The sequence below is a fragment of the Capricornis sumatraensis genome, chromosome 1, assembly GCF_032405125.1.
Source record: "Capricornis sumatraensis isolate serow.1 chromosome 1, serow.2, whole genome shotgun sequence".
Classification (NCBI taxonomy): domain Eukaryota; kingdom Metazoa; phylum Chordata; class Mammalia; order Artiodactyla; family Bovidae; genus Capricornis; species Capricornis sumatraensis.
This window is the reverse complement of record NC_091069.1, coordinates 28187651-28212254: the sequence shown is the minus strand read 5'-3', so window position 1 is coordinate 28212254 and position 24604 is coordinate 28187651. Positions and strand designations below refer to the sequence as shown.

The 24604-nt window shown below is 47.1% G+C and overlaps 1 pseudogene; it reads right to left on the bottom strand.

The window, feature by feature from the left end:
• Positions 1–3706: 3706 nt before the first annotated feature.
• On the bottom strand, positions 3707–11783 carry LOC138074436 (b(0,+)-type amino acid transporter 1-like; annotated as a pseudogene).
• Positions 11784–24604: the final 12821 nt, after the last annotated feature.

Sequence of the window (24604 nt, the reverse complement as noted above, 5' to 3'; positions counted from 1 at the left end):
GGGCTATCTTTTTTCCAGTTCTTGTCTCACTATCTATTTCTCTGCCTTTTCATCTCTGTCCAGATCACGTGGCATTGGTGACGCATTGATCAGATCACCTCTAATGGGACACTAACTCTAAAGATGACCTCTTTAAAATATATAATATCAATTTTCCACCTTAAAAACTGTAAGTATACCTAATTCTAAAATGAAAAGCTGCTGCTGCTGCTGCTAAGTCACTTCAGTAGTGTCCAACTCTGTGTGACCCCATAGACGGCAGCCCATCAGGCTCTCCTGTCCCTGGGATTCTCCAGGCAAGAACACTGGAGTGGGTTGCCATTTCCTTCTCCAATGCATGAAAGTGAAAAGTGAAAGGGAAGTTGCTCAGTCGTGTCCGACTCTTTGTGACCCCATGGACTGCAGCTTACCAGGCTCTTCCGTCCACGGGATTTTCTAAATCTAAGCTTTATTCCCATAATAAAAGCTGTTTCCTAGGGGCATATGCTCAGAGATGGTTAGCAAAATGCTATATTTTTTCTTCCTTTTAATTTAGCTGTTTTAATGGTGTATCATTTTATCCCAGGACCCCAGCTAACTGGGCAGCCACTGGAAGACTGCTAATCACCAAAGCAAAGGGAGGTGGAAAGTGTAGGAAATTGCACCCTGGAGCTTGAAAGTTTAGCCTTGAAATGCCATGTAACAGTTCAACTCATTTTTGGGGAAGGGGGCTGTGTTCCCCAATCAGAGATTGAATCCAGGCCTTGACAGCGAAAGTGCCAAGTCCTAACCACCGGACTGGCAGGGAATTCCCTCAACTCATGTTTTAGTGATTGAAACAAGTCACATGTTCTCATCTCACTTCAAGTAGGTAGGAAAATGCAATTCTACCATGGACTTAGAAGGAGAGCTTAAAAATAGCAAACCGCACAAATGACCAGCAGTGGAGGGCTCAAGTCCCTGGCCTGTGGATGGAGGTATGAAGGGACAACTGCTTCCCCTCAACAGGTGGAACTACCTGTTGGTTCCACCTGTTGGAACCAACTACATGGGTTGTGATTTCCCCAATGAGCAAAACAGCAGTGGACTCCCTTCCATGGTTTACAAGTATGTATAGACACTTTCCAGAAATAAACAAGGAACCTGATTGCTCTGGAAATGGTGGGTGTGGAGCAAGAAATTTTGCCTTTCACTTTATATCCTTTGTGATGTTTGAAATTCTAATCATGGCATTCATTTGTGCAGATTTATCTATAGGATGGGTTTCCTTGGTGGCTCGGTGGTAAAGAATCTGCCTGCCAATGCAGGAGATGCAAGTTTAATCCCTGGGTTGGGAAGATCCCCTGGAGAAGGAAATGAAAACCCACTCCAGTACTCTTGCCTGGAGAATCCCATGGACAGAGGAGCCTGGACAGCCACAGTCCATGGGGTTATAAAGAGTTGGACAAGACTTAGTAACTAAACAACAACAACAATCTATGAGACTCATCTTCCCTACTCAGCAGAAGAGAGTGCAAATGGCCAAAGACTGAGTGCTTATGATTTGGAGTAACCAAGCTTTGCCCAAAATAGATCATCCATGTGCTGATGAGACTGACCTCAGGTGAAAGAACACTGCCCTCCCCCCAGGAACCCAGCCAGCTCCAGCCCCAGCTACTTCCTGGTATTTGATGCTTCTCTGGAGGAAACAGTAAGGACTCCAGCCTTTGTCCTCAAGACTCAGAACATTTCTTCTCAGTCCAAAGGACACATTATACCATCTCTGGACTTAGAGAAGAAAAGAACAGTGGACACCATGACCATGGCTCAGAACAAGCAAGTCCAATGTACTAGTTTCTTAATAATTCTCAGATTTTCATCTGGGATTGCTTCCTACTACCATCTTGGAGCCCAAGAAGGGGTCCTGGGCAGGACAGGAGTTCAGGTAAGGTGTGCTGATTAACTGCAGGCAGCAGGAAGCTGTCCTCCCAGAGCCTGGCCCTGGGGACCCTTTGTGTCATCACTGTAGGACTGGGAGTCAAAATGCAGTTGGTCATGGGAAGGATGGGAAGATGGGGTCACAAAGTGAGAAACAGCCTACCTGGGCTGCATGACCCAGGGCCAGTGGTGGTCCAAACCCTACTCTGCTTTCCACATCCAAGCATGCATCCACTGCCAGCTAGAGGGGACTGCTCAAGACTTAGAAGATGTCCCTCATCCTCAGACAACCTTCTCAGAACAGGGCTTCAGAGCCCAGGGCAGAGCAGGGGCAAATGGGTAGAGAGTGCAAGTCATTAAAAATATAGACGTGATATGTTCCTTTATCATTCAATAAATAGTTCGGTATTTTGATTCACCAGGCATTTTTGATTAGCAAGGAGCCCAGGACCAAGATGGGAACTAAAAGACATGCAAACATGTCTAAGAACTAATCCCCATCCTCACCAAACCCACCACCCAGAGGGGAGTATGACCCAAAACCAGACACTGGGGTGCAGACTCCAGCGAGGCTGACAGAGTCACACACAGAGGAGTCACCTCTCCTGACATTTTCAGGAGCGGCATCCTCAGCGTTTCCAGGTATTGAAGTCATTCCTTCCTGTCCCTCATTCCTACCTGGGCAGCCGGATACCTCTCCACTTTAGTCCTATAATCATATTAGTCTTCTGGTATCTCTCTTTTTTTTTTTTTTAACATTTATTTGTTTGTTTGTTTGCCTGTACCGTATCTTAGTTGTAACATGCAGGATCTTCAGTCTTCATTGTAGTATGTGGGATCTGGTTCCCTGAGCAGGGATCGGAACCTGGGCCCCCTGCATTGGGAGTGTGGAGTCTTAGCCGCTGGACCACCAGGGAAGTCCCCTGGGACCTGTTCTAACTTTTCTTCCTTTCTTTGAGAAATTTGACTGGCCTCCCTTGTACCCAAACCAAATAAAACCCCTCTTTCCCAAGGATATGCCTCTTGCTTCTTTCTCTGTTCAAGCAGGTTATCAGCTTTAAACATTAGCTGAAGAATCAGGTCTTCTGGAACAAGGTTTGTCAGAACCAGAGTTTTTCTAGTTGTAATAAATAAGAATCCATTCAAACCCACTTGAGCCAAAATTGATTTATTATAAGTATCAAGTTGTTCCAGACAATCAAAAAGCAGGTTTTCCTAGTTCTTGGGGACCACATAATTTCTCAACACCATCTCACTATGTATCTCCTTCATCCTTCCTTGTTGACCAGGCCACATACATATCATGTGGGATCTTAGTTCTCCAATATCAGGGATCGAACTCATGCCTTCTGTGTTGTTAGTCTTAACCATTGGAATGCCAGGGAAGTCCCATATTCTTCATTCTTCTCTCCATGGTGGCTTTCTCTACTTCTCTACCCACATCATGGAAGATCCCAAGATTTACAATTCCTCAGCTCAAGCAACCATCAGAATTCTAGTCTCAAAATTTCAAAAGAAGGGCACGTGTTTCAAGTTGTCCACCTGAAATATCAAATAACTGTGACCTAGGGAGACAGTCATGTAATTCCAGCACGACTGTGAGATCCACCTGTGAAGATGGAGCAGCTCTTACAGAAGAGAAGAACACTGTCCTGGGCAGATAACCCCAAAGTCCACATCACCTGCATCATGGCACTTTAGGGACTTATTAGGATTATGCATAGTTAACCTACAGAGAAGCTGGCCAGGCCTCTTGCGTGCAGATAGGGGTGTCTACAGCAACGAGGGCAGTGCCAACCTATCCAGTCCTTTAGTTAGCATTCTTCGTGGTTGGAGCAACTTCCATGAGCAGCTGGAGATGCAGGGTGACCACCTGCAAACACTCGGGCTGGTACCGGAAGTAGACAAACAGGAAATAGACCAGGGAGCCACTGAGCAGGAACAGGAAGGCATACAGGAACTCTGGCTGGGGATGGGCCATGATGGGCGCCAGCACCAGGTAGACAGATGCAAAGACCATGGTGGCAGGGATGATGATGGGGACCTGCAGGGACAGAGAGACCTGGATGATGAAGACGTGCCTGGGAGGTGGCACAGGGCGCCTGGGCTCTGTCCCTTCTGCCTGCCTGCCTTCCTGCTGCTTCCACCTGCCACCAACTCCTCTCTTCCAGAACCTGCCATAACAACTTGTCAGGCCAAAGGAGACACCTGTTGGGTTACAGAGGCCCCTCCAGGGAGCAGAGACTTGGTGCCCAGCCTGATGCTCTCTGTTATGTGAGTCTCGCTGGGTGCGTGCATCCTCTCTCTGTTCAACTCCCACTGTTCTCCCTCTGTGTCCTCTAGAGAAGAAAGGCATCCCCAGCAAGGAGAGTCAATGCCTTGTGCTCCAACTGTCCCTTACCTGCCAGGACACACAGAAATTCCCTCCCAAATACAACAGTGTTGACCACTTTCTTTCTTCCTCTGGGCCCTAAGTGAGGCCGTGGTACAACCATCTGCATCATGCAACAGCTGATAGTTGAAAAACAAGCCCATGTAGGTCCTGAAATGTACCTTGTAAGGTCGGGGAAGATTCTTCTTTATCTGCAAGTACAGGAGACAGCTGAAGGTGAGTCCATAGGTGGGCCAGCCAAGGAAGCTGAAAGGCAAACGTGAGCCACTTGTTAACAGCCCCCACCATGGTGGGGCTGGCAAGAGGGGCCGGCCTACTAGGTGCAAACCTAGAGTAGAGCTGCAAGCACACTGGGGCCTCTCAGCCACACCCAGCTCCCCCGATCCATGCGGCCGAAGGAAAGAAGAATGCAAGGCTGGGGCACTGAGGACAGGGTGTGCTGGAGGGCCTAGCTGGAGCTTTGTCTTCAGACACAAAGGGGCACACGCACAAGCCCACCCATCCACGAGGCTCCAGATTAGGCCTCCTCTGACTGCCCTTGGCTGGCTGGAAGAGGACAATTTCAAAGGAAGGAGGACTATCCATGTTTCCCAAAGAAAGAATCTGGTGGAACCTCAAGGAAGGCTGTGTTCCCCTCAAGGGCCGCACACTCATAGCAGACTGCGCCACCCTGGAGTTGGTGATGGGCACCAGAAAAACCTCTGGCCCCTGTGTCTGATGTAGGTCTGATGTAAACTCCACATAACTTGGGAGGCCATCTCTTGAGGTTGTCCAGATGGGGAGATATGGAGCCCTGGCTGACATGAATCATCCTTGAGTTCTCATCTGGTCCAGGACATTCTCTGTCACTCTTCCCCTATCTCAGGCTGAACACCCTTAAGAGACACCACGGATTTGATTTTATCTTCACCCTACAATGAGTTTTTTCTTTCTCACAGGAAAAAGATGAAAAGAAAAACAATGTCTGTTACTTAATGTTCTGAAGAAAGGGACATCGAGTACTATATATCCTGTTCCAAAAGATTAGTTACTCTTAGGACAACAGAGGAAGAGAACATGTGATGCTTGCAAAATTACTCTGAGAAGTCCTCTGCCCCAGACATCATGCCTGCCTGCTGGGTTAAGAGTCTGCTTGTTGAGAGAAGTTTAAAAATGACAACTGGATATCACAACAGCCCATCATTTCTGCCCCAGAGCAGGCAATAAAGGGGGTCAGAACATCTCCCCACTTTGATGCGATTCCGGAGTGTGCCCACACAGCTTGGCTGTGGGTCTGCCCTGAGTTCAGCAGAACTCTGTTGGGTCAGATCCAGAACAAAGACCAGACTACAAAGGAAAAAATGACACCAAGCCAAAGGCTATGAGTCATGTGAGTGAAGCCTGAGTATCTTTTCACATTGTCCTGGAGACAGAGTAAAGGGACAAGAAAAAAGAAAGAAAATAACAAAGGCAACACAAGACTTTATTTCTTGGTGAAAATTGGTCTCATTGAATTTATGGAAGCAGTGCAAGAGAGGAGGGCGCTATGTTTAATTTTGGAAACTTAATTGGGATAGAATGGTTAAAACAGTGTGTGTGTGTGTGTGTGTGTGTGTGCAGGCGCTCTGAGCCTGAGCTTCCAGAAGTGTGTGCATGTGTTTCTGCATATGTGTGTGTGTGTGTGTGTGTGTGTGTATCATAGGGGCTTCTGGAAATGTGCATGCACATAGGAGTGTATATGTGTGCATGTCTGTGAATGGGTACACATAGGGGCCATGAGATACTCAGCCTGAGGGGGCAGTCTCACTTGCCTCAAGAAGTTCATGATGGTGTTGAAGTTTCCAGAGATGACCAGGATCAAAGCCATCGCTGTGGTGAACATCAGAGCTGGAGCTAGAGTGAGGCGATGCACATGAACCATGGACAGAAGTTGGGGCTGGGGAGCAAAGTCAGGTGTCAGGTAACCTCCAGTGGAGCCGCACTGGGGGTCTGTCCCCAGAAATTCCCATCCTCTTCTCCTGCCAAACTCCCTCAGGACACCAGGGTACCCAACCAGATAGTCTCCAATTCCCATGGCTTCCTTCCAGATGTAGGTCACTGGGGAGTGATCAGACTCAGGGGGCAGGTTGGAGGGGGGCCCATCCTTTCAGACCATCCAAGACCCTGTAGCTTAGGATGTGCAGTTGCAATGTGGAGAGCTGTAGCAGGTGCCTGGCCAACCAAATCTTTTGACTTTCTATTGCTCCCCCTAAAGACAGAAAGAGGGCCCAGGAAGGGAAGACTGAGGAGGAGAGGGGAGAGGAAGGGCCGGGTATGGGTGGAGCGTGGAGAGGGATACTGGGTTACAGTGTAGACTGTGTTATCCTTCAGCAAATACTTAGTCCCCTGCTCTCCACCTCTGTGGAAGAAATGTATTAATAGTTTCCATCCACTGATTTGAGCTTGCCAATGAACTGTGAGCAGGAGAGACCCACCAGAAGTTCTAAATATGTGTGTGTGGTTTGGCTTGGTCTCTTGAACCCCTGCCACCTGCCATGGCAAAAACATACCCCAGGAGCCCCTATGGCTTGGGTCCCAGGATTAGAACAGACCCGCAGTTAGAGTGAGAAGATGTGAACACAAGCCCTGGCCTGCAGCCGAGCCACTCTGACCCTTTAACTCATGAGCAACATGGAATGTCTGTTGTCCTAAGCCTCTGGAATTAGGGGCTGTCTCCCGCACAGCATTGCTGCAGCAAAAACTGACAGAGTGACAGAGAGTCCCCCAGGCATGGGGGGCCCAGAGGGTACACACTGGCTCCTGGGGCTCCTCCCCACTGCCCCGGCACCACTGTTGCACAAAGATGTCCCTGTCACCCACAAACCTCTACAGCGTGACCCAGCATGGCAATCTCCCAGAACCTGGAGGTAAAAGGATTGGAGTATAAGCGGAGAGGTAGGGAATACATGAGCCTACTCTCAGCAGAAAAGAGGGCTATGTCTTTCGAGGAAGCCCTGCTGCTAAGTCACTTCAGTCATGTCGACTCTGTGAGACCCCACAGACAGCAGCCCACCAGGCTCCGCCATCCCTGGGATTCTCCAGGCAAGAACACTGGAGTGGGTTGCCATTTCCTTCTCCAATGCATGAAAGTGAAAAGTGAAAGTGAAGTCGCTCAGTCGTGTCCGACTCTTTGAGACCCCATGGACTGCAGCCTACCAGGCTCCTCTGTCCAGGGGATTTTCCAGGCAAGAATACTGGAGTGGGTTGCCATTGCCTTCTCCAGTGAGGAAGCCCTGGTTGGGGCTAAATGCTGAGCTCCAGGAGGAGAAAGCTTAGCTGGCTGTCCTGAGAGGTATGTCCCCCAACAGTTCCTTAGTTCCTGCCTCACTGTTGTCCATATGAGATCAACAGCTTTTAAAAGGCTAATGTTTTAAACTCTGTACTCTGTATTCTCCTGCTGCCCCCATCACCTTGCCCAGCGTGCACCCCATGTCTCACCAGGTGGCCCTCTCTGGCAGCCACGTAGGACACATGGCTTCTGCTGAAGAACGACCCATTGACAGAGCCGAATGACGAGAGGGCAACAGCCAAGGGCACCAGCCAGGCCCAGGCCCCCAGAACTTGGCTCCTAGGACAACAGAGGAATTGAGGGAAGGATCTCCAGCAGCAACCTGGAAGACAGCCTCAAGGCCACATCAGAAACAGAGCGAGCAAGTTCAGTTCAGTTCAGTCACTCAGTTGTGTCCGACTCTTTGTGACCCCATGAATCGCAGCACGCCAGGCCTCCCTGTCCATCACCAACTCCCAGAGTTCACTCAGCCTCACGTCCATCGATTCCGTGATGCCATTCAGCCATCTCATCCTCAGTCGTCCCCCTCTCCTCCTGCCCCAATCCTCCCAGCATCAGAGTCTTTTCCAATGAGTCAACTCTTCGCATGAGGTGGCCAAAGTACTGGAGTTTCAGCTTTAGCATCATTTCTTTCCTTCCAAAGAAATCCCAGGGCTGATCTCCTTCAGAATGGACTGGTTGGATCTCCTTGCAGTCCAACAGACTCTCAAGAGTCTTCTCCAACACCAGAGTTCAAAAGCATCAATTCTTCAGTGCTCAGCCTTCTTCACAGTCCAACTCTCACATCCATACATGACCACAGGAAAAACCATAGCCTTGACTAGACTGACCTTAGTCGGCAAAGTAACATCTCTGCTTTTGAATATACCATCTAGGTTGGTCATAACTTTTCTTCCAAGGAGTAAGCGTCTTTTAATTTCATGGCTGCAGTCACCATATGCAGTGATTTTGGAGCCCCCCAAAATAAAGTCTGACACTGTTTCTACTGTTTCCCCATCTATTTCCCATGAAGTGATGGGACCGGAGCAAACCCAGGGGCAATTTGGAATACTTATGGGGGACTTTACTTCCCCAGGGCGGGGCTGTGAATAGGTCACGTGACTCACTCACCCCCAGCTCACAGCCATCACATCGGTGGAAAGGATTTCACTGGGCGAGGGCACTAGCAGGTAACTGATGTTGGCCAGGATGTACAGGCCAGTGACTGGGAGATGGAGATCATCAGTGCCCACACCAGGTTCTGCTGCAGAGTTGGGAAGAAGAGGCCACGTGTTAGCCCATGAGGTCCTTCCCAGGATCTCCGAGCAAGCTCAGGAGTGCAGCACTGAGCTGATCCTATCCCCAGGGTCCACGCCAGGCCAGGGGGCACTGTCCCTATGTCCCTCCTCCTTGAACTTAGAGTCCCACGGCATGGACAGGCCAACCAACAGGTGTGCTAGGAGGCCATGAGGAGGACTCACAGTCAGAGCAGTGGAGGCACAGTGGAGGGTGGGGACCCGGCGGAGGGGGGAGCCATCATCAGAGTTTCCAGAACAAGCAGCGCCTTATGCTGGGTTCTCCTTGCAGAGTGGAGGAGATTCCGGCAGGTGGGAAGCAGGGAGGGGTGTTCCCAGCAGGGGCACCTGCAGAGCAGGGGTGCAGAGAAGAGGCAGAAAAGTTAGAGATCTCCACGGTCAGATGGTCCCTCCAGCCTGTATTCCAGGACCCACAGTGCCAACTCTGCCTAGTCTCTGGGTCCCCAGGACACAGGCCCAGACTGAGGGCCATTCCATCCAGGGGTTCTCTTCTGACCCTCAGTCTCCTAGAGAAGAAATTGGGAATCACTGGGGATCTGTGAACTGTGATTCCCCACTGTCCCGCCTCTCTGCAGGGCGTGAGGATCAGCAAAGTGGAAGGGAAAGGAAGGGCCTGGACACAGGGACTGTGGGCACTGAGACTGGTTTGCATTGTAAGAGCCTCAGCACCTAGCTGACCCGGGCCACCCCCAAAAATATATTCAGCAAGCATGCAAGAAAAATTGAGGAATGCATGAAAAGTAGGTGAAATCAGAGTGTGGACTGCTCCCTCCCACTCCATACCCCTAGTTCTGGACATCATTCTGGAGCCAGGAGCAAATGGAGGGAAAGGGCCTCCCTCAAACTTGACTCAGCATTTCCCTAGGCTCAGACTAGCCCTGCATAAACATATTTAGACTCCACAGTAAGAACACACTTCAAAGTGGGAGAAGCATGTTCAGGGCACTCCCAGGTCTCCTGGAGGGCTTTCTCTAGAGGTCTTTTGGTTGACCTTGGGAAGAGCAGGCAAGCACTGAAGAATGTACAACCCCTCCCTTCAGTACCAAACGGTACAACAGAACATGGCATTGCTATTCCTGACATGTGAAACAATACAGAGAAGCCACCCTTCCTCACTAAGACACAAGGAGCTCTCTTTCAGGCTTGGGATGGCGCTGTCCCTGTGTGGGCTGCACCAGTGCTCCAGGCAGACCCCCTCCCCACCCCTAGAAAGGACACTCTCTCATGTAAGCATCTACCCCTGATGCACATATCTTCTGTTCTCCAATATGACATAAAAGGCAGTTTCTATGGGGCTCTGTAATAACCTAGAGGAAAGGGTGAGACGTGGGAGGGAGACTCAAGGGGGAGGGGACATATGTACATTTATGTTTAATTCAGATTGATGTATGACAGAAATCAAACCAATATTGTAAAGCAATCATCAATTAAAAATAAATAAAAGAAATATTTAAGACTTTAAAAAGCAGTTTCTAGAGCTTTCTGCCAGAGCTGTGATCTGCCTGCAGAAAAGTTTGGAAGTGGGTTTGGGAGGAAGGGCAGGGGGCATGGAAGATGAAGAAATAATCTCGGAGCCCACTTCTGGTCCTTGGGGTCAGCCTGGGTGCTGAGCTGGTCCTCAGATCTCACCCCAGACCCCTTGTAAAGTCCAAAGCTTCCCACTCCCTCCCAAGAGCCCAGCAGACCAAGCCCCTCCCAAAGCAATGATTAGCCAGCCCCAGGTTCACAGGTGGAGTGAGACAGGAAGGACTGGCTCGTTCTTCCGTCCCAGCCCTGAAGCTATGTCCCGTAGTGGGCTCCCATGCTTCAGCAAATATGACTTACGTATCTACTGCAATGTTCCAGAGAGAACAATCCAGGAGAGAGAAACCTGAGTCATCAAGCACAGCTTCTTACAAGGCGTCTGACATCCAAGTCACTCCCTCTTTCTAAACCTCAGTTTTCCCACATGAAAAATGGGATGATAATGTCTACCTTCCAGGACACCAAAATGAGCCCATGGATAGGAAACAATAAAGTTCCCCCCTTACTTAAGAAGCTAGAATTCATATAATTACATAAACTAATCAGAAAATACATTGGGCTGGCACTTTAGTCCCATGAGTACAGAAAGAGAGCCCCTCTTTTCAGCTGATTTCTCAGAGTCTTTGCACAAATAACAATTATCGGAACTACTACCGTTTGGAGATTTCAGCCCCTAAAGCAGTGTCGTGGACTCACGTTTGAATTCTTGAGTTCCTCCATCACCTGGCTGAGGCTATTCCAGCCATCAAAGGACCACAAGCACTGGTAGAAGGCCAGGAGGGCTTCCATGCAGCCTCGGCCCTCACCCAGCACCACGGTGCCACCCCCCACGATGACCAGCAAGGAGAACACTTGGGAGGTCGTGCACACGTTCATCAGCAGGGCAGCCATCTGCGAGCTCCAGCAGTTGAGCAACATCAGCAGCAGGATGCAGGTGGCAGCCACCACCTTGAGCATGGCCTGGGGCAGCGAGGAGCAGCCTGGGTAAAAGGGGACCAGGACATACTCGGCAAAGCTCAGCGAGATGGCTGCAATGGTGACCGATCTGCCCACCAGCACAAACACGTAGATGACCAGGAAGGCGGGTAAGCAGCCAAAAGTTCGTAGGATGCAGGTATATTCCCCTCCAGATTCGGGAACCAGAGCCCCCAGTTCAGCATAGCACAGGGCACCCAGTGTGGCCAGAAGGCCACAGACTGCCCAGACCATGAGGCTGGCCCCGGGGCTGCCCATGTAGACCAAGACGCCCTGCGGTGACATGAAGATGCCGGAGCCACAGGCCCATGTCCCTCCTCAGCCTCAGCCCCTCATCCCCTGCCTCCTGCTCAGCCATCCTCTCATCGCCATCTCCTTGCTGACTTCTCTTCATCCCAGAGCTTCAACAGTCATTGCAGCTAACTGAGCAGAAGCAGATGCTCTGATACCTATCAGGCTCATGGGCTTCCTGCAGGAGTTAATGATTACAGAGCCTGGAGGAATCTGAGCCAGGGGCCAGAGAGCCAGAACACAGCATTCAGAGGGGACCACGCCTCTCCTGATCTCCCAGTCCTTATCCAGCCAGAACCCAGGACAGGGAGACTGCAGGAGCTGTTCAGTGATGCAGCTCAGGAAAAGTTAAGGAAAGACAGGTTTTAGGAGGAATCCCTGGTGCCCAATTCCACAGCAACATGTCTGTGGAATTACAGTTGGCTGAATGCTCCGTGCCAACAGTATGACTGCTGAGTTACTGCACATTAGGACCCTAAGAAACTTCTGGAATACTTTTATCAGCTTTATTCAGATTCAGTATAATCCCAGCTTTATTCAGATTCCAAGAAAAATGACATGAGTCCTGTTCTAAAGCAGAATGAAAATGTTTAAAGAAGAGGATCCAAATAGTTTGAGAGAGAACTTGTTCCCCCTGCAGGAAGGGAGTAGGTGGTGAAGCATACAGGGTCTAGAGTGGCACCACCTTCATTCACATCCCAGCTCTAGTTCCTCACAGCTGTGTGACCTGAGACAAGGCCTCTGAACCTCACCCTATTCATCAGGAAGCTGATTACAATACCCACTATATAGGGTTACTCTAAGTACCAAATAACTTAAAACCCATTGAAAGTAGCTAGAATAGCAAATGACATGTAGTAAGATTTCCTTATGTATTAGCCATCACTATTTGGCTAAGAGTTTCATTAGTTTCCTAAAGATAGATAGACAGATTGATATTTAATTTCACATAATTTTATTGACATATGGACGATCATTTCAAGATATGGTATATAACTTTTTAATTGATCTTCCCTTATATTTTTCAAATCTTGACTTATGAATGTCACTGATATTGTTATGCAGAGTCAATGGAACTCAGTGGTATTCGGGGTCAAGTTCCTGGCATCCAAAGTGGGCAGAGGGGTACTTGCAGTCACCTGAACAGACTGGCCTGGCTCAAGCCAGCCATATGGACTGCTTGGATCTCATGTGCATGTGTAATCAATAAAACTCAGGACGGATGCACAGGGCGTTACTGTCACCGATTCCTGGGGTATCCATCCTGCTTCCTCCCCTTGCCATACCGAAGCCCAAAGGGCAGCAGTCTTCAAAAACTATAGGGCCATCTTCTTCAGAATTAACTCTGGAGAAGGGGCCCTCCAAGATTCAAAAGGAGGTCCTCCAACATCCTTACTCAGTAGGAAGAGAAAGAAGAGGAAAAAGAAGCAGATAAGAAAGAAAGTAGATAGAAGAATTGATGGAAAGAAGTTAGGAAAGAAGAGAGTACTGGAGGCTTGGGAAAGGAAACCAGCTGCCTTTCTGGTCATAGCTAAAGAGTAACCAAGACACTCAGACTTGCCTTTCTCCAGGCACTGCTGCTGGTGGGTATTGTAAAGGTCAGCCAAGTGCAGAGGGTGAGAATAGTCCTCAAGGTCAGGGTCACCTCTCACACCACTGGCAGCTCTCAGGGTTTCCAAGAACACCCTTAGACTCAATAATTTGCTAGAAGGACTCACAGAATTCACCAAAAGCTTTTTTACGCAAGTTATGTTTTATTACACCTAAAAGATACAGATTAAAGTCAGCCATGGAGAGGAGGACAAAGCCCAGAAACCGAGGGTCCAAACACAGAGCTGCCAGCCCTCCTCACCCAGTGGAACAGGACATTGGTATTCTCCTGCCATCAGTGTTGACAACACACACATCACACTGCCAACCAGGGAGGCTCTCCATGTCCACTCTTTACTGAGGTCCCATCACTTAGACATGGCTGGCTGCTCCTGTGGCTGACCTCAGTTTCTAGCCCCTCAGGAGGTCAAGGTGACATTTCATGACCTAAAGATCCCATCCAAAATCACACCGTTAATACTATCTGGTTGGCCCAAGACCCCCAGGCAATTCTGATCAAGCATGACATTCCAAGGGCTTAGAGATTACCTGCCAGAAGCTGAAAGTAAGGTCCAGACCTCTGTTGGAGCAAGGTTAAATTCTTTGCCACACAGATATGGTACTTGTGACCTGAAGAACATTATGAGCACATAAATATCGGTGTGTGTGTGTGTGTGTGTGTGTGTGTGTGTTTGGCTGCACTGCGTCTTTTTTGCAGCCCACAGGTTTCTCTAGTCGCTGCACCAGGACTTAGTTGCCCCAAGGCATGCGGAATCTCAGTCCCCCAATGAGGAATCGAACTCACATCCTTTGCATTGGAAGATGGATTCTGAACCACGGGACCACGAGGGAAGTCCCTAAATATTGTTTTTAATGACTCACCTCATGTGTCAAGAGAGGAGGCCCTGAATGCCAGACTAAGAGGCTGGGACTAGCCAGGAATGGGAAGGAGACAAGTGGAAGGGAGAGTGGGGAAGGGCCCACTGCAGGGTCTTTCTGAGATGGGAGAACTGGAGACTCCAGGGTTCTGTGGTCTTCAGTTAGTAATTTATGCAGCCTTTCCAGAATCTGACACAGCGTGGTCTTCAGCTCCAGGTCAGGGTCTGCCTATGAGCAGGGACCCCTCCCCACCGCCCCTGAAGCAGAGCCAAGCTCAGACGGCGTCCCTGTGCTGCCACCACAGGTAGAAGTGGTGGCCGATGTGACCCAATTTGAGGCTCAGCAGAACAGACACAGCGAGAAGAAATTCAGCATCTGAGAACCAGAGCACTGTCTTCTCCATCACTGTGTTCTCAACAGGATCTTCATTAACTCAACTTTCCATCACTAAAATGAGGATGATCCTCCCACAAAAGTGCTCACGAGAATAAGCCAGAATCCCTTGTATCCCACCATCCAGGGGAGATGAATGGAGTTATATTATCAAAAACTCAATTTCGGGACTTCCCTGATGGTCCAGTGGCTAAGATACCACGCTCCCAGTGCAGGGGGCCCAGGTTTGATCCCTGGTCAAGGAACTGGATCCCCTATGCCACAACTAAAGATGCCGCATGCTGTAATGAAGATCAAAGACCCCATGGGCTGCATATTCTCCAGGCCAGAATACTGGAGTGGGCAGTCTTTCCCTTCTCCAGGGGAATCTTCCCAACCCAGGGGTTGAACCCAGGTCTCCCACATTGCAGGTGGATTCTTTACCAGCTGAGCCACGAGAGAAGCCAAAGAGTACTGGAGTGGGTGGCCCATCCCTTCTCCAGCGGGTCTTCCCGACCCAGGAATCAAACCGCGGTGTCCTGCATTCCAGGTGGATTCTTTACCCACTGCGCTACCAGGGAAGCCCAACTAAGACACAGCACAGCCAAATAAATACATAAAAATACTTTTAAAAAAAAGAACCTCACATTTCCTGCTCTTGCCCCCAATCATGCCTGATCTCAAGGCCCCTGCCATGTCTCCTCAAGTATATGTGAGACATCACAAGAAATCTCACCTGTGCTCAAAACCAGCCTGCTAGCCTCCATCCATACATGGCATCCACTCCGCTCCCCGTCCTGCTCTAATCTTGCCTGTCAGTGCCTGATATCAGGGATCAGCAGCTCTTTCTGTAAAGGACCAGATAGTAAGGCATTTGGGGCTTAAACAAGGAAAAAAAAAAAAAAAAGCTGAATCCTGGTCAGAACAGGAAGCTTTGTGAACTAGCTGGCTAACCACTAGTGTGCCCCTAGTACATACACAGAGTCCATCTGCAAAGACTAAGAGATATTGTTGATATCAGCCGTTGAAGAAACTCTCCTTCTGATCACTGGCTGCCTACTAAGCTAATAGAACAGAGAACTTAGGGGCCACACACAACCATATAGATATTATAAAATAGTTCTTGCTGCTGCTGCTGCTAAGTCACTTCAGTTGTGTCCGACTCTGTGCGACCCCATAGACGGCAGCCCACCAGGCTCCCCCGTCCCTGGGATTCTCCAGGCAAGAACACTGGAGTGGGTTGCCATTTCCTTCTCCAATGCATGAAAGTGAAAAGTCAAAGGGAAGTCGCTCAGTCGTGTCCGACTCTTAGCGACACCATGGACTGCAGCCTACCAGGCTCCTCTGTCCATGCGATTTTCCAGGCAAGAGTACTGGAGTGGGGTGCCATTGTCTTCTCCAAAATAGTTCATAAAAGTCACTAAACAAAGAGCAACTTCTACAAGCAGCACCAAAAAACCCTTGGAAGGCAATCTTATCTCCAGATTTGCCATATTATAGTATTTAAAATGTCCAGTTTTCAACAACAGCAAATAATGGGTCATGCAAAAAAAAAACACAAGAAAATACAGCCCATGGATGAAGGCAGCAAAAGCAAGTCATCAATGGAAATTATCCCTGAGGAAGCTCAGATATTGGACTTACTAGACAAAGACGTACATCAGATGTTACATTTTGAGTACATGTCAAGAGCTAAAGGAAACCATGCCTAAATAATTAAAAGAAACTACATGATAATGTCTCATGAAACAGAATATCAATAAAGAGAGAGAAATCATAAAAAAGTAGACCTTCAGGCCAAAATGAAAGGTCACTAGCTAGTAACGCAAATGCCCATGAAGAAATAAAGAACACTGGTAAAAGTAATAACACAGATAAATATTTAAAAATTAATGTATTTTCTTTGTCTTTACATCTTCCTGTTTCCTACCTAATTTAAAAGACAATCACACACACACACACACACACAAAAGACAATCACAAGTGGTGCTGGGGCACTGGATAGCTACATGAAAAAGAATAAATTTGGACTTGCATTTCATACCATATACAAAAACATAACCCCAAATGGATCAAACACCTAAATGTAGGAGCTAAAAATATAAAACTCTTAGACGGGAACATACTTGTAAATCTTCATGAACTTGGATTAAGCAATGATTTCTTAAATATGCCACCAAAAGTACAAGCTACAAAAGAAAAAAAAATAAAAATAAATAGGATTTGATCAAAATTTGTGCATCAAAGGACACTATCTTGAAAGTGAAAAGACAACCCACAGAAAGAGAGAAAATATTTGCAAACAGTATATCCAATAAGAGTCCAGATCCAAAATACATAAAGAACTCTTACAATCCAACAACAAAAGACAACCCATTGTAAAAATGGATGAAGGATGTGAATATAGATTTCTTCAAAGAGGACATTCAAATGGCCATCAAGTACATAAAAGATGTCCATCATCACTAGTCATTAGAAATGCAAATCAAAGCCACAGGGAGACACCTGCTCACACCTACTAGGACGGCTACAATTACAAAAACAAAAATAAGAAATATTGAGGAGGATGCAAGAAATTCACACACTCCATACGACTGAATCTTCACACGTTCCTCACATAGGAATATAAAATGGTACAGCCTCTGTGGAAACCAGTTTGAAGTTCCTCAAAAATTTAAAGATTAAGTTACCACATGACCCACAAAGTCCATTTCTAGATACATAACCAATAGAATTAAAAAATTATATTCACACAAAAACTTATATATGAATTTTTATAGCAGATTATCCTTTTAGCCAAACAGAAAAACCAACTCAAATGTCTATCAACTGATGAATGGATAAATGAAGTGTCGTATATCCATACAGTAGAATATGATTCAGCCAAAAAAAGAATGAAATACTAATACATGTTAGTATATCGATAAACCCTGAGAGTATTATGCTAAGTGAAAGAAGCCAGACACAAAAGGCCACAAAAGGAGCCAGACATAAATGCCACTGCAACTGCATTTATATACATCATCCAGAATAGGTAAATATATAGGAAGTGGATTACTAGTTGCCAGGGGCTGAGAAATAACTGCTTTAACATGAATGGGGCTTCTTTGAGGTGCAATGAGGATATTTTAGAGTTAGATAGCACTGATGACTGTACAATATTATGACTATACTAAACTGTTAAAATGATTAAAATGGTAAATTTTATATATGAATTTCATCTCAAATTTTTTTTAATTAAAAAAAAAATTAGCTGCTGAGCTTTGGAAGGGGAATATGCAAGTTCAGGGTCCCAAAGCCTGAGTTCTGTTAGCTTTAAGGAAAATCTACCCTGTCTCCCCAACGCCAAGGTAGCCGGAGGTCCAGTCTTCTCCTGTGGCTCTCCTCGTCAGTTACCCACTACGACCCCGGCTGTTTGCTGCTATCAGTCTCCTTGTCCATCAGCCACTCTGCTGGGAGAGTGGAAAAGCAGACCTGCCCCCTGTGGTCAGATGCTGCAGCCAGCGCAGCAGGTAGGAATCGACGCACAGTTTGGGAAAAAGAAACTAGGGACAGAAGGAAAGTTTTAAAGATGGGCCTGGGGGACTCAAGACCTCTTGGATCTAGCGCCCTGTTCCTCAGAGCCACATCACTTCTATTTAGTGTCTTGGCAAGCAGAAAGTATCTGTTGTGCTACGATGAAGTCAGCCTCCCGTGTCCCCGGTCATGTCTCCCATTCTATTGATTACTTCAAACTATCTTTGTTCTTTTCTTGTACAAGGGGTATCACCTAGCTGGAGGTCATAGACCTGCATATGCCTTAGGAAAACACCTTGGTGTGTACACAAGAAGCATTCTGAACCCGGTGTTCCAAGGTTCACCCTGTGTTTTTCCTTAGCTTAGGAGGGCATGACAATGCCAACTGATCAACCCGATGTACTTTTATTTGGGTTATGCTGTATTGGTATATTTTGCTTTTATTCTTTTCCTATGGTGATTTTCTCATGGTTTAGCCAGAGCAACAGGTGGCTGACTATTAACCCCTGTGGTCAGACCCCACAATTACTACAGAGAGCCCTGTCTGCATAATGTACCCACAAGTACCCAGAAAATGCAGTGCTGTGGATACAAGAGTGTTTATAAATGCAAACTTTGTATCTAAAACGAACTAAATATTAACCTGTCCTCTAGGAGGCACTATCTTAATCCCCTCATGAGCTACGGGAAGTACAATTTTGGCAGGGCCCTGGAGGGGAGCTGACCCAATAACATCCTGTTTACTGGTGCTGACACTACAGTGCAAAGTAGGGCAATACAGAGCCCAGGTCCGGAGCCAGCCAGAGACTCCAGCCGTGCTGGGTGGAGTGACTGTAGACGCCATGCACATTAGTGAACTCTGGTCTCAACAGAACAGATCAAGACCAAAGTGGCCAGGTCAGATGGCCCTTCCAGAGAGTTCTCCCTCTTCTGAATTCCAGTATTCTTGCCTAGAAAATCCCATGGACGGAGGAGGCTGGTAGGCTAGAGTCCATGGGGTCGCAAAGAGTCGGACATGACTGAGAGACTTCACTTTCACTTTCTTTCGCTTTTTGAACTTCAGTAGCTTCTGTATACCTCCTACGGCACTTACCACTTTCTGTTTCATTTTCTAAGTATTTGCCTCCTCTTTTAGCTTCTCCTCTCAGATCCTGATGCTGGGAAAGATTGAAGGTGGGAGGAGAAGGGGACGACACAGGATGAGATGGTTGGATGGCATCACCGACTCAATGGACATGAGTTTGAGTACACTCCAGGAGTTGGTGATGGACAGGGAGGCCTCAAATGCTGCAGTCCACAGGGTTGCAAACAGTCAAACACAACTGAGCGACTGAACTGAACTGAACTCACCAGATGAGCTCTTGAAGATGGAAATAGGTCTCATTTGTTTCTGTATCTCTTACAGTTGAGCCCAGCAAGAGGGATCATGAAACATTTCCTAGAGGGGTGAGAGAATGAATGAATGAGTGAGCAAGTAAAGAAATAGATTAGAGCTAAGTGAATGAGTCAAAGTAGGAATAAGAGCTTGTGTGAATGCACAACCTCCCTACTAAGCTCTGAATTCAGAAATCAGTCTGAGAACCAAGTGATGGTGTCCATGGGCTCTCTGGGAGTTTATTAATACTACTTGGGTTGCCTGCATGAGGTGGGAAGGAGCTTGGAAAGAGCTATCAGCACTACACAGCCTTGGGGAAGCAGCTCTGAGAAGCTCAGTGTAAGGAGACAGTAGAACGTACCCCTGGGCAGAGCCCCCAAAGATGCTACCTGGAACAGACCGGAAGAGGTTTGGCTGGTCCTTCTCATTGCTGACCGGACAGACCCAAGGCTCTCAGCACAGGCCTATCTGTGTGGTCCCTGATCTATGCAGGGTGATTCAACCTCCTCCCCTCCCATGAGCTTGGAAGTGCCCACACCTGATGAGAAGTTTAAACAAGGCTCCTGCTAGGTCCTTGTACATAAGTACATGCCTCTCTCAGTCCCTGACATCAAGGATCCTGACCCCTGTGTCCCTCAGTCTCCAGACGGTCATCTCCATGCCCTTTTTCCTTCCATACCTGACCCTGGCTATATAGAAACCCTGGGCTGACATGGCTTATGGAACCAGTCCTCACCCCTCTGCCTGCTCAGCCCTTTGTCCATCAGTTCTGCCTTCAACTTGACTCCTTTGCCCAGCTACGGCTTGTGCTTTGTACCTTCCCAGAAGGAACATAAGGAGCAGATAAGTGAGATGTTAAAGACGTTCTACCTCTTCTACTTGATCAGAGAAAAGGAAGACCAGGGTGGGTGTTTATGGAGGGAGCTGGTTCTTCACTTACCAAGAAACTTCACAGTGGGTGGAGGGAGGGCGGAGAAGAACCTATGTAAAGATAAGAGGGTCTGAGAACCTGGGCCAGACAACACCTTGGGCTCAGAGGGAAGGAAGGACGAAAAGAAAAATCACCTGTAATTCCAGTACCCAGCATGCTGTCACGTGTTGACATGCGTTCCTGAAGTCTTTTTCCCCTGCATATATGTTCTGTTAATTTATAAATACCAGATTATACTGGATATACTATTTTTTTTATTGTGACAAATATACTTCACATAAAATTTACCATTTCAAGCACTTTAAGTGTACAATTCAGTGGCATTGTGTATGTGCTAAATTGCTTCAGTTTTGTCCAACTTTTTGCGACGTATGGACTATAGCCTGCCAGGCTCCTCTGTTCATAGGATTCTCCAGGCAAGAATCCTGGATTGGGTTGCCATGCCTTCCTCCAGAGGTTCTTCCCTGACCCAGGGATCAAACCCACATCTCTTATATCTCCTGTCTTGACAGGTGTACTCTTTACCCCTAGTGCCACCTGGGAAGCCCCTCAGTGGCGTTAGTTAAGTCCATTCAAACTGTTGTGAAACCATTACCATCACCCATCTCCAGAATGTTTTTATCTTCCCAGACCAAATCTCTGTCCCTTAAACACTAACTCCCCCTTCCCTGCCTCTGCACACTGTTGTTTAACCTTTTGTTTTGTTTTCACTTAAAAATACCTTAAGAATTGTCTTCAGTGGCTTCCCCATGACTATTCTCAAAAACAAACCAGAACTTTCTTTCTCTGGGTCTCAGCCCGTGTGACAGGTTGGATCAGCCATGGTGTCATCTTGGTAGAAGATGTCAGCATGAGTTAACCAGCCAGCGTTAAGGGAAACTAAAATTTTAATCAACAGAGTCTTCTGGGAGCATATCTATCAAACACATCTTCCATCTGGCCTGAAGCTTAGCCTGGCCATCCCTCAGCCACTTTGGTGACACCACATTGCCTCCCCTCAGTGGCAACCTACTGATTTCCCACACAAGGACCAAGGGCACCCTGCTACAGAGCATGCAAGAACGTCCAGATCTTTTCCATTCTATATGGGGATTTGGGAGAGCACTAGCTCGGGTTCTGCCCCTAAACAACTATACATGCGGACATTTGCAGAGTCTGTCCCCATTTGCCAAGGTCACTGTGCACACCTTTCTCCTCCCAGAGTTCCAAACAGGGAGCAGGGTAGAAAACCCTTCTGTTTTCAGTTTTCCTTTTAATCTGTGTATCTATATAGCTCCCAGACTCTTTTGTTGACCATGATGGCTACTCCATTTCTAGGGATTCCTGCCTGCAGTAATAGATATAATGGTCATCTGAGTTAAATTCACACATTCCAGTCCATTTTAGTTCGCTGATTCCTAGAATGTTGACGTTCACTCTTGCCATCCCCTGTTTGACCACTTCCAATTTGCCTTGATTCATGAACCTGACATTCCAGGTTCCTATGCAATATTGCTCTTTACAGCATCGGTCCTTGCTTCTATCCCCAGTCACATCCACAGCTGGGTATTATTTTTGCTTTGGCTCCATCCCTTCATTCTTTCTGGAGTTATTTCTCCACTGATCTCCAGTAGCATATTGGGCACCTACTGACCTGGGGAGTTCCTCTTTCAGTATTCTATCATTTTGCCTTTTCATACTGTTCATGGGGTTCTCAAGGCAAGAATACTGAAGTGGTTTGGCATTCCCTTCTCCAGTGGACCACATTCTGTCAGACCTCTCCACCATGACCCGCCTGTCTTGGGTGGCCTCATGGGCATGGCTTAGTTTCATTGAGTTAGACAAGACTGTGGTCCTAGTGTGATTAGATTGACTAGTTTTCTGTGAGTATGGTTTCAGTGTGTCTACCCTCTGATGCCCTCTTGCAACACCTACCATCTTACTTGGGTTTCTCTTACCTTGGGCATGGGGTATTTCTTCACGGTTGCTCCAGGAAAGCACAGCCACTGCTCCTTACCCTGGACGAGGGGTATCTCCTCACCACCGCCCCTCTTGACCTTGAACGTGGAATAGCTCCTTTAGGCCCTCCTGCGCCCGAGCAGCCACCGCTCGTTGGTCGTGGGGTAGCTCCTCCTGGCCACTGCCCTGACCTCGGACGTGGCGTAGCTCCTCTCGGCCATGCTATGTGCGCCATCGCAGCTGCCCTCGCTATATGTGCTATGTGAACAGAATGATCTCTGCTTGTTGCTAAGGCAAACCATTTAATATCACAGTAATGCAAGTCTATGCCCCAACCAGTAACGCTGAAGAAGCTGAAGTTGAATGGTTCTATGAAGATCTACAAAACCTTTTAGAACTAACACCCAAAAAAGATGTCCTTTTCATTATAGGGGACTGGAATGCAAAAATAGGAAGTCAAGAAACACCTGGAGTAACAGGCAAATTTGGCCTTGGAATACAGAATGAAGCAGGGAAAAGACTAATAGAGTTTTGCCAAGAAAATGCACTGGTCATAGCAAACACCCTCTTCCATCAACACAAGAGAAGACTCTACACATGGACATCACAAGATGGTCAACACCAAAATCAGATTGATTATATTCTTTGCAGCCAAAGATGGAGAAGCTCTATACAGTCAACAAAAACAAGACCAGGAGCTGACTGTGGCTCAGATCATGAACTCCATATTGCCAAATTCAGACTTAAATTGAAGAAAGTAGGGAAAATCACTAGACCATTCAGGTATGACCTGAATCAAATCCCTTATGATTATACAGTGGAAGTGAGAAATAGATTTAAGGGCCTAGATCTGATCGATAGAGTGCCTGATGAACTATGGAATGAGGTTCGTGACATTGTACAGGAGACAGGGATCAAGACCATCCCCATAGAAAAGAAATGCAAAAAAAGCAAAATGGCTGTCTGGGGAGGCCTTACAAATAGCTGTGAAAAGAAGAGAAGCAAAAGGCAAAGAAGAAAAGGAAAGACATAAGCATCTGAATGCAGAGTTCCAAAGAATAGCAAGAAGAGATAAGAAAGCCTTCTTCAGTGATCAATGCAAAGAAATAGAGGAAAACAACAGAATGGGAAAGACTAGAGATCTCTTTAAGAAAATTAGAGATACCAAGGGAACATTCCATGCAAAGATGGGCTCTATAAAGGACAGAAATGGTATGGACCTAACAGAAGCAGAAGATATTAAGAAAGAGGTGGCAAGAATACACGGAAGAACTGTATAAAAAAGATCTTCATGACCAAGATAATCATGATGGTGTATCACTCACCTAGAGCCAGACATCCTGGAATGTGAAGTCAAGTGGGCCTTAGAAAGCATCACTACAAACAAAGCTAGTGGAGGTGATGGAATTCCAGTGGAGCTGTTTCAAATCCTGAAAGATGATGCTGTGAAAGTGCTGCACTCAGTATGCCAGCGAATTTGGAAAACTCAGCAGTGGCCACAGGACTGGAAAAGGTCAGTTTTCATTCCAATCCCAAAGAAAGGCAATGCCAAGGAATGCTCAAACTACCACACAATTGCATTCATCTCACACACTAGTAAACTAATGCTCAAAATTCTCCAAGCCAGGCTTCAGCAATATATGAACCATGAACTTCCAGATGTTCAAGCTGGTTTTAGAAAAGGCAGAGGAACCAGAGATCAAGTTGACAACATCCGCTGAATCATTGAAAAAGCAAGAGAGTTCCAGCAAAACATCTATTTCTGCTTTATTGCTATGCCAAAGCCTTTGACTGTGTGGATCACAATAAACTGTGGAAAATTCTGAAAGAGATGGGAATACCAGACCACCTGACCTGCCTCTTGAGAAACCTATATGCATATCAGGAAGCAACAGTTAGAACTGGACATGGAACAACAGACTGGTTCCAAATAGGAAAAGGAGTACATCAAGGCTATATATTGTCACCCTGCTTATTTAATTTATATGCAGAGTTCATCATGAGAAATGTTGGGCTGGAAGAAGCACAAGCTGGACTCAAGATTGCTGGAAGAAATATCAATAACCTCAGATATGCAGATGACACCACTCTTATGGCAGAAAGTGAAGAGGAACTAAAAAGCTTCTTGATGAACATGAAAGAGGAGAGTGAAAAAGTTGGCCTAAAGCTCAACATTCAGAAAACGAAGATCATGGCATCTGGTCCCATCACTTCATGGGAAATCGATTTGGAAACAGTGGAAACAGTGTCAGACTTTGTTTGGGCTCCAAAATCACTGCAGATGGTGATTGCAGCCATGAAATCAAAAGATGCTTACTCCTTG